We start from the raw sequence: 12,765 nt of genomic DNA on the forward strand, positions 1-12,765 counted from the left end.
TCTTAGGTCATATTGTACAGCTTCTTTCTGAAAAGGACTTAAATTAATTCAACAATTTTATTTTTTTTCGAAATAGAATAAAAATCATTTTAAAAAGAGACGTTTGCAATGTTTTAAGGTGTTAATAATCTGATCCTGTCATGTGTCTGTTCAACTTTAGTTTTTGGCACAGACTCGATTCTTAAAGAACAAATTACCAAATAATAAACAAATAAAATTGAAATTAAAGTAGCTTTTTTTGTTAAACACTTCACAGGAGAATAAATAAAAATAACTAAATTAAATAACCAAATAAAAATAATAAGCAACATATGAAATACATGAAAATTCAACTTTTAAAACCACAATCCTGAACCTTTAAATTGTGTTTGTTTCGTAGAACATGGCTGAACAGCTGTTAATATTGGTCTACTGAATCTACTGATCTGTCTACACATCTTTTTATTACTCATTCTTTTTTATGTTTTATTGTAAACAGTGTCCACACAGTGGTAAAAGAGAACTGTATAGAGATTTTTGAGTGAACTCAAACGAAAGCCTAAGGTGGTGACACAGTTTAACACATACAAATAATCAAATGAACACATTAGTCCTTTTTGTGAACATGGATAAATAAGTATCATTAGTTTACAGCATTGTTCAGCCATGCCACTAAATGCTTTTTAACACTGTGTTTTAACCTGGGCTCAGACACGAAGTCCCAAATTTAGTTAGTCCCTGACTTTGAGTTGTGGTTATGACTAATTATTATACACAAGGCTTTATCTATCTGAACTCTAAGGACACAAATATGAAAAAACCTATACTTACCAGCTGATACCCCACACTACACACTAGGTGTGCCATGTGACCTGAAACTTTGGTACAAACTCATCATAATTATTCTGTTAACACTGTTTCTTTAACACTGTTTGTGTTGCTGTTCAGCAGTTTAAAATGTTTTAGATTGGATTACATGGAACGAATTTGAGTTCTCTTGGGGTTTTTTGTGTGTGTTTTGTTCTTAGCAGATTCTTTCTTTACATACTGTTGAATTACAGTTACCACATTTCTGGTCATATGACATCCCGAGTGCCCACTTAAAAAAATCCCCTCAGTTAATTCAACATTAAAACAAAATAAAAATATGTTAAATAAATAAAGGTTTGCTCTGTGATGAAATATTAAATAAGCATACACTGTACAGAGCACTAACAATGAAAACAATCCTTTAGCCTGTCAGATCAGAGAGAGGCAGTCATTATGTCCATTTAAAACCTGTAATCAAAGAGCACAACATTTCTGTGAAACTATAAAGTCCCATATGATCCTCATCATGTCCAGTGACTTCAGAGTGGATCCTCCCTGTCATCCGGCCAGTGTTTGATGTGTGGCAAGCAGCACAGAAGCAGGATAGCTGAGGACTTTAAAAGAAGAGCAGAAAACAGGAACATATGTAGTTGTAAATGTAAATATCAGTGATACTTGTCTTGTCAAAGGGAATAAAATAATGAACTTACACACTCATTTAGGGAGGATCTTGACACTGCACAGAGGAGGCACAGTCAGTCTGACAATGATGGTGATCTGCAGGGATGTTTTCCTGCAGCAACATTCCTGCCGACTGGCCATATGATCCAGAGTAGTTGGTTTGTAAGGAACAGAAAGGTGTATATGTTAGGTAGTGTGCACTTAGAGCTGGTCCTAAGAAACAAACACATCCTGTAATAAACTGAATACCTTTAGTAGTGCTGCTGCAAATATAAAGCCCTTCTATCATGTGTGGTTTCAAAGAAGATGTTTTGGAGGCTCAGTCACAGAAACTGTGCAGTCTGTTCAGTCCTGAGTGTCTCAGCTCTGAAGGGGATGGATCACAGAGGGAGACACCTGAGTACAGATATTAAAATACACTCAAAATAACACTCCTAAGGTCAAGTGAAAACACAATTTAAACACTTTACAAAGAATTAATACATGTTTTCATGAAAATAATGTCATTAACCCTTTTTGTTGTGAGTAAATCTCACCCACTGCTTGTGGGACAAGCTAGAAGGAGGACTTATCACAGAATCTCTCCTGTGCTCCAGATGTGAAGTCTCATGCTCTGATCGTACGGCGAAGATGGTGAAGATGAAGCCTCTCTGATCTGTGGCATTACAGTTTCTGGCTGCTATGTGCTTCACACTGTTGGATTTTACATGTGAAGCTTGGAGAAGACACAGGAGGACTGTGTCTCTCTTAACAAAAAAAAAGAAAAAAGAAACCTAACAACCTCCCACCGTACCCCCCCACATTCAACTCCCACCTACCCACTCCACTCAACTCCCCAGCCTCACACCACCCAATGTCTATACAAATGTAGGGTATCAACTGGTAACAAAAAGCAAGTTTAACATATGTAGTGCATATGTAACACTGCTGAAACATTTCTGGCCAGAAATGTGCAGTTATCAGCCAGTGCATTTATCATCCCAGACCCAGACCCACCCTGATAAATGCACCGGCTGAAACATGATAAAAGCTCATAAAAATGTATGTTTCATTGAAAGATTTGTCCAAAAATATAATGATATACTTTTGAAAAAGTTTAAAGATTATAACAAACTGAAATCAATAACATTTTTGTAAATATTATTTCAAAATAGAGGCACAGATAAACTGGCTTAACTGTCATTATTGCTGTAATTAGATTTTTATTTTTATTTATTTATTTTTTTTTAAAAGCAACCTTTAGTCTGTGTTGTTCTCTCAGAAACAATGAAGAAGCTGTTGAACATTTATTTGCTGTGTGGGCAATCCTCTGGTCCACCCTCCCTCCCTCCCAGCCACAGTGAGACTGGGGCAGCCTGGCAGGATTTTGAAGCCTGGCTGCAGAGAGGATATGCCTACACTGTTTGTTTTAAACTGCTATATTTGATTTTTCTGACATTCATAGATTTCTGATTTTTAGATTTTCTGTAATACATAAAATTGTCATCTTTTACTGATATCATTACTTAATTCATTTAATTATATTTTATGTAGACAATTCAAACATTATATTGCAATGCAGGGCGCTTTTTCTTAAGTCAACTTTTAAATATCGCTCTACTTTCTTAAGTCATTCAAAAATATAGAAATTACTTACTGTAGTCAAAGATCTAGATCATGAATCATCACAGGACAATACACAGTATACAGGGTCATGGTAACTATGGTAGGTCTTCATGACTCCAGAATGGAGACATCGCTCTGGCTGAGAAATGAAAATTAGGTCAAGCAGTGTGTTCTTCTCTGTGGTAGGGGCAGTGATGACCTGTGCGTATCCCCTAGATTCAAACAGCTCCAGGATTGGTTTGTTTGCACTGGATAAAACATTCTCATTAAAATCACCACACACTATGATGGGACGACAGTCCATGATCTCTAATGAGTCTAATAGGCTTACCAGGTTTTTCAGGAATGGCCTCAGAGTGTAGTCTGGAGGTCTGTACACAACTGCAATCAGAGCACTGACTGGTGCTTCAACCTTTAAAGCCAGAAATTCAAGGTCAGTTACATTATGGATGTACTGTTTTTCATGCACTTGAATGTCACTCTTCACATAAACAGCAACTCCACCACCACTTCTGTTTGCCACCTGGGGAAAGTTTGTGTAGGACAGGTGTCTGTTGCGTTTGAACAAATTGTAATTTTCCAAGTGGAGACTCTCTGCGACAAAAGAGCCCCGCAGGTGTGTTTCTGTTAGGCACAAAACATCTGCTAGACACAATTCATGGTGACTCTTGATGTCATTAATGTGAGCTGGCAGTCCCTCTGTATTATGATGAACAATGGTGAAAACCTCTGACCTGCTCAGTGTTTGTCTCACATGTAGAAGAGGCATCATGTCATCAAGGTTGGCTTGTCTCATGTTCTCAAGTGCTGCAGTGATTTCTGGATTGGTGAATATTTTTTTCTCCTCCATATCAAGAAGATACAGTCCACTGAGAGACGTCACTCTACTGACAGCTACGTAGGCCATGCCGGGCTCAAAAATGCTCTTAAGAGAGACAACAGCTGATGTGGTTGTCATACCCTGTACCTTATGTATTGTACATGCAAAGGCCAGCTTCACTGGGAACTGTCTTCGTACCACTCCTTTCTGCTTCAGATTCTCTTCTGCTCTCTCAATGTACACCATGCCGTCTGCTGGTGTGCGGTTATTCTTTCCAGATGTCTCATTATCCATTTTAAGTCCAAGCTTGATGATGTGTTGGTCGTTTTCAGAGTAAACTACTCCAAGTAGTTTTCCAAAAGCTCCATTAACCAAACCATTTTGTATGTCAATGTTTCTGGTGAGCATGACACGAGCTCCTTCTGCAACTTTCAGTGTGTCTGGTAACTCGTTTTTACCTCCTTTCAATGGTCTGTCTTGTAGTGCCATTCTGCCAGTTCTAGGATCCTTTCTATAATCATCTGCATGGATGTCAATGATATGAGTATGGAGCAGACCCAGTGTTGCAGAGTTGTGTGCATCCACTTCTTTGTTAGTTGCAAAAATGTGCAACGCATCAGTCGGACAATGGGCTGGTTCAGTTATGGCCTGTGACAACAAATTTCTATCTGCTTCGCAAAGCACATCCAACTTTCCTTTCACACGGATTCTGTTCAGCATCTCAGCAAAGACAACATCATCTTTCTGACGCATAATCTCAGTCAGAGTGATCATCTGAAAATGCTCCCGCCACAGGTCGATCTCGGACGGGTCGTGCACACAGAGAGGTTTCGACTGTTGCACTGGGGGTAGCTGATAGAAGTCTCCAACAGCAATGACTGACATGCCTCCAAAGGGTCTCCGAGTCCCTTTGATCTGTTTGAGTCTTGCATCTACATATGCAAAGAGATGTCTTGACACCATAGACACTTCGTCAATGACGATTATTTCAGCATTCAAAAGTTCTGATCTGACTTCATCCAGCTGATTGCCAAGTCCCTGAATGGGAGGTTTTAAGCTTCTAGGGAGTTTGAGAAGAGAATGCAGTGTTGTTCCAGAAATGTTAAATGCTGCAGTCCCAGTGAAAGCGGTTAACAGGACAGTGGGTTTTGATATGTCAACGTCGTCTGCATATCTGGGCACTTTGCTCAGTATCTTAGATGCTTCTGAGTAGATGCATTTGATAAGATGTGATTTTCCTGTTCCAGCACCACCATTAATATAAAAGAAAAACTGCTCCGGATTTAGAGCACAGACTCTTTTAATGCACCAGTCTCTAACTGCATAAAATATGCAGGCTTGCTTCTTATTCAGATTCTGAAACATCTGACATAACAATGTGGGATCAATAGCAGGGGGTTCCCTGATGGCTCTGACTTCTGTTGAAGCATCAGCCTGACGGCTGTAGTCGGGCACATCTTCCTGTTCATTTTCATTGTCTCGCTCTCTTTCTTGTTCAACAAGTGGCAACCTTACGAGATCTGATTCAGGTGCCAGATTACACCATTCGTCAGTCACACCTCTGTTCTGCTCATATTCCTCAACAGCGCTCTCGATCTCCTCACTGTTTTTCTCATATTTTTCTCTGTTTCTTTTGACAATGTGTTGCACGTACTCAAGACAGTCAGTACCTGGTAGCTGTACACAGCCAGCACCATAGAAAGCCTGATAGGTTGGCAAAGATGGTGTTTTCAGTTCATGGTCTGAACGATGAGGAAGGTACAGTTTAAGCAGTCTTCCGAAATATTGCTCTGGATGTTTTTCTTGTGAGCAGCGGTGAAATCTGATGATAGCAGGCTTATTGTTTTTGCGCCTTTGCACAAATCCCATCTCATTGAGAAGGGGCAAAACATCTTTACCTTTTGTCTGTTGGCCATAGACAATCCTGCAAGTAGCAGCAAAGTCTGCCATGCACATCTCCTCATACTCTGGTGTTTCAGGTCTGGCTTTATATTTGTCATTCAAAGATGTCATCCAAACATTGGAAGACTCAGGTGTTGTGTTGTCCAGAACTGACAGGGGACGACTCATTTTCACAGGATTATCATCAGTGGTATGAATATTACAGCACGTGAACATTGCTTCATGTGAAGACCACATGCACGAGCAACACACTCCTGTGCACTGATCTCTCGCTTCTTTGAATATGCCTGCATGACAGCTCTCATTTCATCGCACTCATTTACACTGTCTTTATGGGAGTTCTCAATGACAGTTTTCAGGTACTCAGATAGCCCGCCCTCTTTTTTTGATATATATTTCATTAAATAATTTGCTGCACCGAAAGCATCTAGAACAAAGCTTATGTCGATATTACTGTTCCAGGCTTCAAGCAGATGTGGATTATAGCTGTTTATCCAAGAGTCTTTTGGATCACGCTTTAGTATGATCGTACTCCTTGTGTTCATTTTATTCAGGTATCGCTCATATTCTGCATGTGTCAACTTGCATCTTGCCAAGAGCTGCTCTAAACTCATGGAAGCAGTTTCAGGCTCATTCAGCAGCTGGTTCAGTGGCCTGAGCTTGTTCTTTGCTGTTTCTACCTCCAGTTCATCATCCTCACTGGGTCTTGTGATCACTGTCTCATTGCAGGGTGGTTTAGGAAAACCAAAACGGCACCCAGAGCTTAAACTCCTAAAGCACGTCTTCGTGTGGTTCTTACTGTGTTTTTGCACTTCTGTTACTTTCTTGTACAGTTCAGGTTGTTTATGTGGATCAGGCAGCTGAGCTGTGATGTATTTGTTTATAAAATCAACAACAGTTTGATCATCATCCTCCTCAAACACAGGAGCACCTTCTACCCACAGGAGACAGTGTATGTGTGGGCTTCCTCTGTGCTGAAACTCAACTCTGTAAAAGTAGTCAATGACTTTGCCAAGTGGCTCTGCAGGAGATAAGAGTAAATCTCTAAATAATGCTTCAACTCTCTTGTCAAACATGCGCATTGTTGTGACAGGATTGCTCCTCAGGATGTCACACTTTGCTGACCAGTCGAGTCCTTCAAAATTGACTTGTTCACCTTGCTGCCTTGTTATTGCCTCAATCACTTCGGGCCAGCGCATTTCAGCAGCTGAAAATGTGCAAAAGAACGTGGGAGTTCCCAACTGTCTGATCATGGCAAAAAGATCTCTTGTTGTTTTCTCCCAATAGGCTGGGGTTCCTCTCAGAGGCTGCATGAATCTCACTGCATCTTTATTTCTCACCAGTTTCTCCACCTCATGTTTATCTTGCAGCATGCCTGAGGTTATTTTTCTCCCATCTCTGGTCAAAGGCTTTGCCTTCCTTAACTGTATTGTCATGCTGGAAGTAGCCAAATGTATTTCAGTCACAAACTGTGCAAAGAACAAATAGTTTGTGTCTCTGGCAAAACGATCATCAATGCAGAAAAGTCTTGATTTGAAATACCCACTGGGGGATACTTTGATCAGCCTTCTTTCATCCAGTGTGTTTTGGCCTGTAGGAAACTGCACAGGGAAGGCCATGGCCTCCAGTTTAGGTGTTTTGAAAAAACTTATTGGATTGTTTCTCTCTGCAGGAGCAACAGAGTAGATTCCTTCACTGAAACATAATATCTCCTCAGCCACATCAGGGGGCTGCAAACAGGACTCGAGTGCAAAACCACCATTAGTCAGTCCATCTGCTTGCTCTGAATCATCTCTCATCTGCTCACGTGGTTGTTCACCATCACAGGGTAACATGTCAATATCCTGTTCATTTTTATTTTGTGCTTCACTCAGTGCATTTTTCTCACAGCTGTCAATTTCCATTAAATCAGCCTCATCGTAATCGTCCTCATTCATGTTTTCATCATCCTCCTCCTCCTCATCTTCATCAGGAAGTGTTGGATCACACAGCTCAGCATCATCTCTGATGCTCACATCCTTATACTGTGGATGAATCTGCTTGAGTTTATGCAGTGCTTGCACAAGTTTAGACCAGCTTACAGTCTGAAACAGCTGATGACCTTTATAAGACAAGCGTCTCTTCAGTTTAACTCTCATGACTTGAGAATTAATTCTTAATCTAGGCAATGCTTCAACAGTTTCCTGTACCTCTGATGGGACACAGACCACATTTCCTCTAATTGCTCTCTGTCTGCCTTTGGGAAGAGGAATAATCTTGGCAAATGGTATGCACTTGGCTATGAGATGTCTCTCCAGTATGTTGAGATCAGACAGTTCAGGTGGAACATCAGCAAGCTCCAGTTTATTGGCAACAGCAAGTGCTGGCATGGATCCATTTTTAAGATGATTGTGGCAGGTGTGACAAATCCACTCTCTCTTTCTCTCATCAGGCACATTGCACTGCTCATTTCTGCAGTTTTCATCACAAACATGAACAAACTTTCCTGTCAAACATGTTGCAACCACATGTGGGTTTTTGACATAATTTGACCTTCTGCAGGGTCGCACTTGGTTCGGAAATGAAGCCTTGAAACATACGGTACATGGGTATGATGGTCCAACTTTGATTTGTGATTTGAACACAGATATGGCCTCGTTGATCACACTGTTGTCACTCTCTTGGGTTTGTCTGTTAACCCATCTGTATTTCCTTTTTATTTTCATGGCACATCTCATATTGTGCATAATCCTGAATGCAAGATTACTTTGATACCTGTCTCGCATTAGTTGTTTCATTAGTTGTCTGTGTCTTACTCTGAATGCATTGTCACGTGCATAACGCTGAGTCACTCGAGATCTCTGTCTCTCTCTGAATTCTGGGCTCTCTTGATACCTTTTAGTGATATAGCTTTTTTGCTTTTGTCTAAATTCAGCATTGTCACAGTAGCGTCTTTTAATATATTGTTGTTGTTTCTTTCTAAATTCATTGTTCTCACAGTAGCGCCTTTTAATATATTGTTGTTGTTTCTGTCTGAATTCATCATTCTCAAAATAACGTCTTTTAATATACTGTTGATGTTTCTGTCTGACTTCAGGATTGTTTTTATATGCCTCGCTTGTGCAAGATTTTTTCTTTTCTTTGTACTCTTTATTTGAAGCATATTTTTGTCGTTCTTTCCTTTTTTGGTTTTCTTTTCTCTGATTTCTGGGTTTCTCTGATGCCATTAATCTTCTTTTCATTTTGTGCCTTTGTTGTTTATTAACCTTTTTCAGTTTTTGTAAAACTATATCAGAAAGATCACAGGCAGCAACATTTGTTATTGCAGCATTTGATTGACATGAAAAAGCATCATTTGATGGAAAGAAATTTAATTCACTGGATAGTTCTTCAGTTGGTATATTAGGAGGTTCATTCTGATCTTCATATGATGTGAAATTAGTCATGTGGACTTCTTTTTGTTTCACCAGTGGCGTACAAATGGACATTTGACAAAAGATGTTCTCAGTCAGACCAGTGGTTGTGTTTCTCCTTGGAGTAGAGGAGTTTGCTTCATCAACAGTTGTATCAGAGTGAGTAGGTGCCACAGCAGTGGCAGCTGTTGGTCTGCAGACTGTGTCTGTGATAGTATCATTCAGGTTGACTGTGCTCATACTGTAAAACTGCACATGCTTCAGCTCATAGGTACAAGAGGGTGATATCTCCATCCCTTCATAAGAATCCTGGAGCCTCTTAATCATGTCACTGAGGAGTGTAAATTTCAGCATCACAGCTGTACCACGATTACGTGACTGTAGTGGTAGAGGAAGACCACTGGCTGTTCTGGAGTGTGGATCAAAGAAACCATATTTGCCTGATGTGGATCTGAACACTGCGATACACAATCCACTCATAATCAATAAGGCATACTGCACATCTGACAAAAGGCAGCTCAGTCCTGCTTCTAAGCTGAGAAAGGTATCTACTGCCTCCTCTGGAGGTTCTTCAAATGTCCCATACCGGGAAGGCTGTGTCATGTCGACATGATACATAGACCTGCGAGCATCAACTTTGTCTGGCAGCTCATCGGTTGCCAAATGAATACTCTTGGGGAATCTTTTCTTGGCCTCTTTGTACATCACATCACCTTTATCCAAGACCAGATTAAGGTCAGCTGTAGTTATGTTTTCATTCTCATGAAGGAAAGCAAGAAATGTGAGTGAGTTACATGTGCACTGACTGTTTCTGGAGTCCCCATATTTGGGATGAGCCTGGCTGTGAGATGCACAGACATGTGTTACAGAGGGCTGGTTTTCAAGGTTCACTCTTTCTGCATGAGATGGCCCTGCCACATCACTGTGATGGCCTCTTTTCACAACATTAGCATAACCCACCTGCGGGGCACTTGACACCTCAGGTTGGTCTCTATGGTTTACCTGATGTTCATTAAATGCATGCTGCAATCCAGTCTTTACAGCATCTGCATAGGATACCTGTTTTACATGTGCAGGAACATGTCGACCTGCCTGTTTGACACCATCAGCATTGGTCTTTGCAGACACACGGTCTTCTGCAGAGCTCTGAGGAGAATCACACTCAGTTTGTTCACATGTTGGTACTTTCTGAAACTCATGGAACTTCTTCCAGCGTTGTTTTGCAGCTTGTGACTTTTTCTGCTTTTTTGGCATTTTTACACACCTTTAAGTGTTTCTGTTAGTCTTTAGAAAATGTATTCAAAAAACAAGAGTGGCACACAGCAGGAGATGTTTTCTTTGTCTTTATATTTCAGTTTTTATTTCTCAGAAACAATGTCTTTGTTTGTTTGACAGTTTGTCAGTCGAGAGAATATTATGTACTCTCTTTATTGGCTTGGCACAACTTAGCAGCAAGCCCAGAATGAAAAACAGGTAGAGAGAAAATTTAGAACAGAGAATAGACAGAGCAGGAGAGACACGGCTGGGAAATGACAATCAAACCGTGAATTAGAGTTTTCTTTATTTGTTCAGTTTGTTCTCAGGTAGAGGCAATATGCACTCTTTATTGCTTTAATGGCTTGGCATTTTTCAGCAGCAAGCCAAGAGTGAAAAACAGGTAGAGAGAAAATTTAGCAGAGAGAACAGGCAGAGCAGGAGAGACACGGCTTGGAAATCAAACCGCAGAGTTTTCTTTGTTCAGTTTGTTCAAAGGTTGAGGCAAAATATGCACTCTTTATTGCTTTATTGGCTTGTGCATTTCTCAGCAGCAAGCCAAAGAGTGAAAAACAGGTAGAGAGAAAATTTAGCAGAGAGAACAGAGAGAGCAGGAAAGACACGGTTTTGAAATCAAACCGTAGAGTTTTCTTTGTTTGTTCAGTTTCTTCAAAGGTTGAGGCAAAATATGCACTCTTTATTGCTTTATTGGCTTGTGCATTTCTCAGCAGCAAGCCAAAGAGTGAAAAACAGGTAGAGAGAAAATTTAGCAGAGAGAACAGAAAGAGCAGGAGAGACACGGTTTTGAAATCAAACCGCAATAAGATTCTTGGTTTGGCAAAATTTCTCACAAACCACAGGGTGAAATACAGATGGAAAGAAGGCAGAGACAACAGGTGGAGCAGGACAGAGGATAGAGGGGATGGGGGGTTGGGATGTGACAGAGAAGACTGGAGATCTGGTCCTTGTTCTTCTGCACACTGTGAACAAAAAAGAAGAAAAAAATAATAATTTTATTAAAATTATATCACATGGTAATTGTATGAACTAATTGTGACTACTGAAAAAGGACAAAACAAATATTGAAGCTAAACTGTTGTTGGCTGCCATGTGCAAAAAGTTGCATAATTGGGCACTTTTTAAAATAATAAATATTTATTTAAATTCAGCAATAATATTTTTAATACAAATATGATTGAGTGAATCATTAACTAATCACATGTAGTGTGACTACAAAAATGTACGAAAAAAATATTTTAGCCCAATTGTTAAGCTGCACTTATGTGTATTTATTATAAAATTGTGTTTAAAAGGTCTAGTTTGAATGAAAGATTGAACCCATCACTTTACAGCTTATATAAGTCAGATTATTTTTTTATTTTGGTATACTTCTCTTACAGTATGTGCACACCTACCAGGCAAAGCACAGATGTCAGTCAAGTTCCTGAAAGTGTAAGACGAGAAATAATATGTTAGTTGTCTGTACAGTGTTATCAGACTAACAGAAATACAAAGCCCACATGACATGATACACTGAACTTATAGTCAGCAAGGTAATTATAGAGTAATATAGCACACCAGCTGACACAGCAACCATTTTGTAATTCAAACTAATTAACTGAAGTATTTCCACTTATGTAAGGCTACTGTTAGACTGTTACTAGCATTAGCATTGCTGCTAGCGCTAGCATTCCTGCTAGCATAAGCACTTCAGTTAGTGTTAGCACTGCAGCTAGCGTTAGCATTGCAGCTAGCGTCAGCATTGCAGCTAGTGTTAGAACTGCTGGTAGTGCTAGTACTCTTACTGTTAAAACTGAGCCACAATGGTAATAATAAAGCTCATTCGTTACTTTTGTCTCACTGATCACCAATAAATATCACAGGAATATTCTTTTTGTCAGTTAACAACTGCTAAGGCTAGTGTTAGCACTATAGCTAGCGTTAGCATTGTTGCTAGCATTAGCATTGAAGCTAGCATTAGCACTGCTGCTAACAGCAAAACGTCATAAACCGATATAAATGATAGCGAAGGTTATTCTTTTTTTGCTTTCTTTATTCTTTGAACTCTATTGAACTTTAAAAAGACTTGATATGTGAGTTTAAATGTCAAACATGTATTTTTACCATCATAAAAATAAAACAGTGCAGTACCGTATTGTACTTACCACAGCAGAGAGCAAAGCGGAATGACGACAGTTGGTGCAGTGATTCGTTAAAGACCGATGAGGCGTTCAGGTAGTGCTTGGAAATTTGAGCATCAGTTTGAACAGCAATATTGAGCATATACATTTCTCTGTCATAGAGAGACAGAGGTAAAAAAAA

At 39.8% G+C, this 12,765-nt stretch overlaps 1 long non-coding RNA gene across 1 annotated transcript; it reads right to left on the bottom strand.

Moving 5' to 3' along the window:
• Positions 1-1,173: 1,173 nt before the first annotated feature.
• LOC134619970 (uncharacterized) lies at positions 1,174-1,839 on the bottom strand. Its single transcript, XR_010092066.1, has 3 exons — positions 1,720-1,839; positions 1,500-1,603; positions 1,174-1,396 (listed from the first exon to the last, which is right to left on the bottom strand). It is a non-coding gene; the product is annotated as an uncharacterized LOC134619970 (long non-coding RNA).
• Positions 1,840-12,765: the final 10,926 nt, after the last annotated feature.

The sequence above is a fragment of the Pelmatolapia mariae genome, linkage group LG23 (genome assembly GCF_036321145.2).
Source record: "Pelmatolapia mariae isolate MD_Pm_ZW linkage group LG23, Pm_UMD_F_2, whole genome shotgun sequence".
NCBI classification, from domain to species: Eukaryota; Metazoa; Chordata; class Actinopteri; order Cichliformes; family Cichlidae; genus Pelmatolapia; species Pelmatolapia mariae.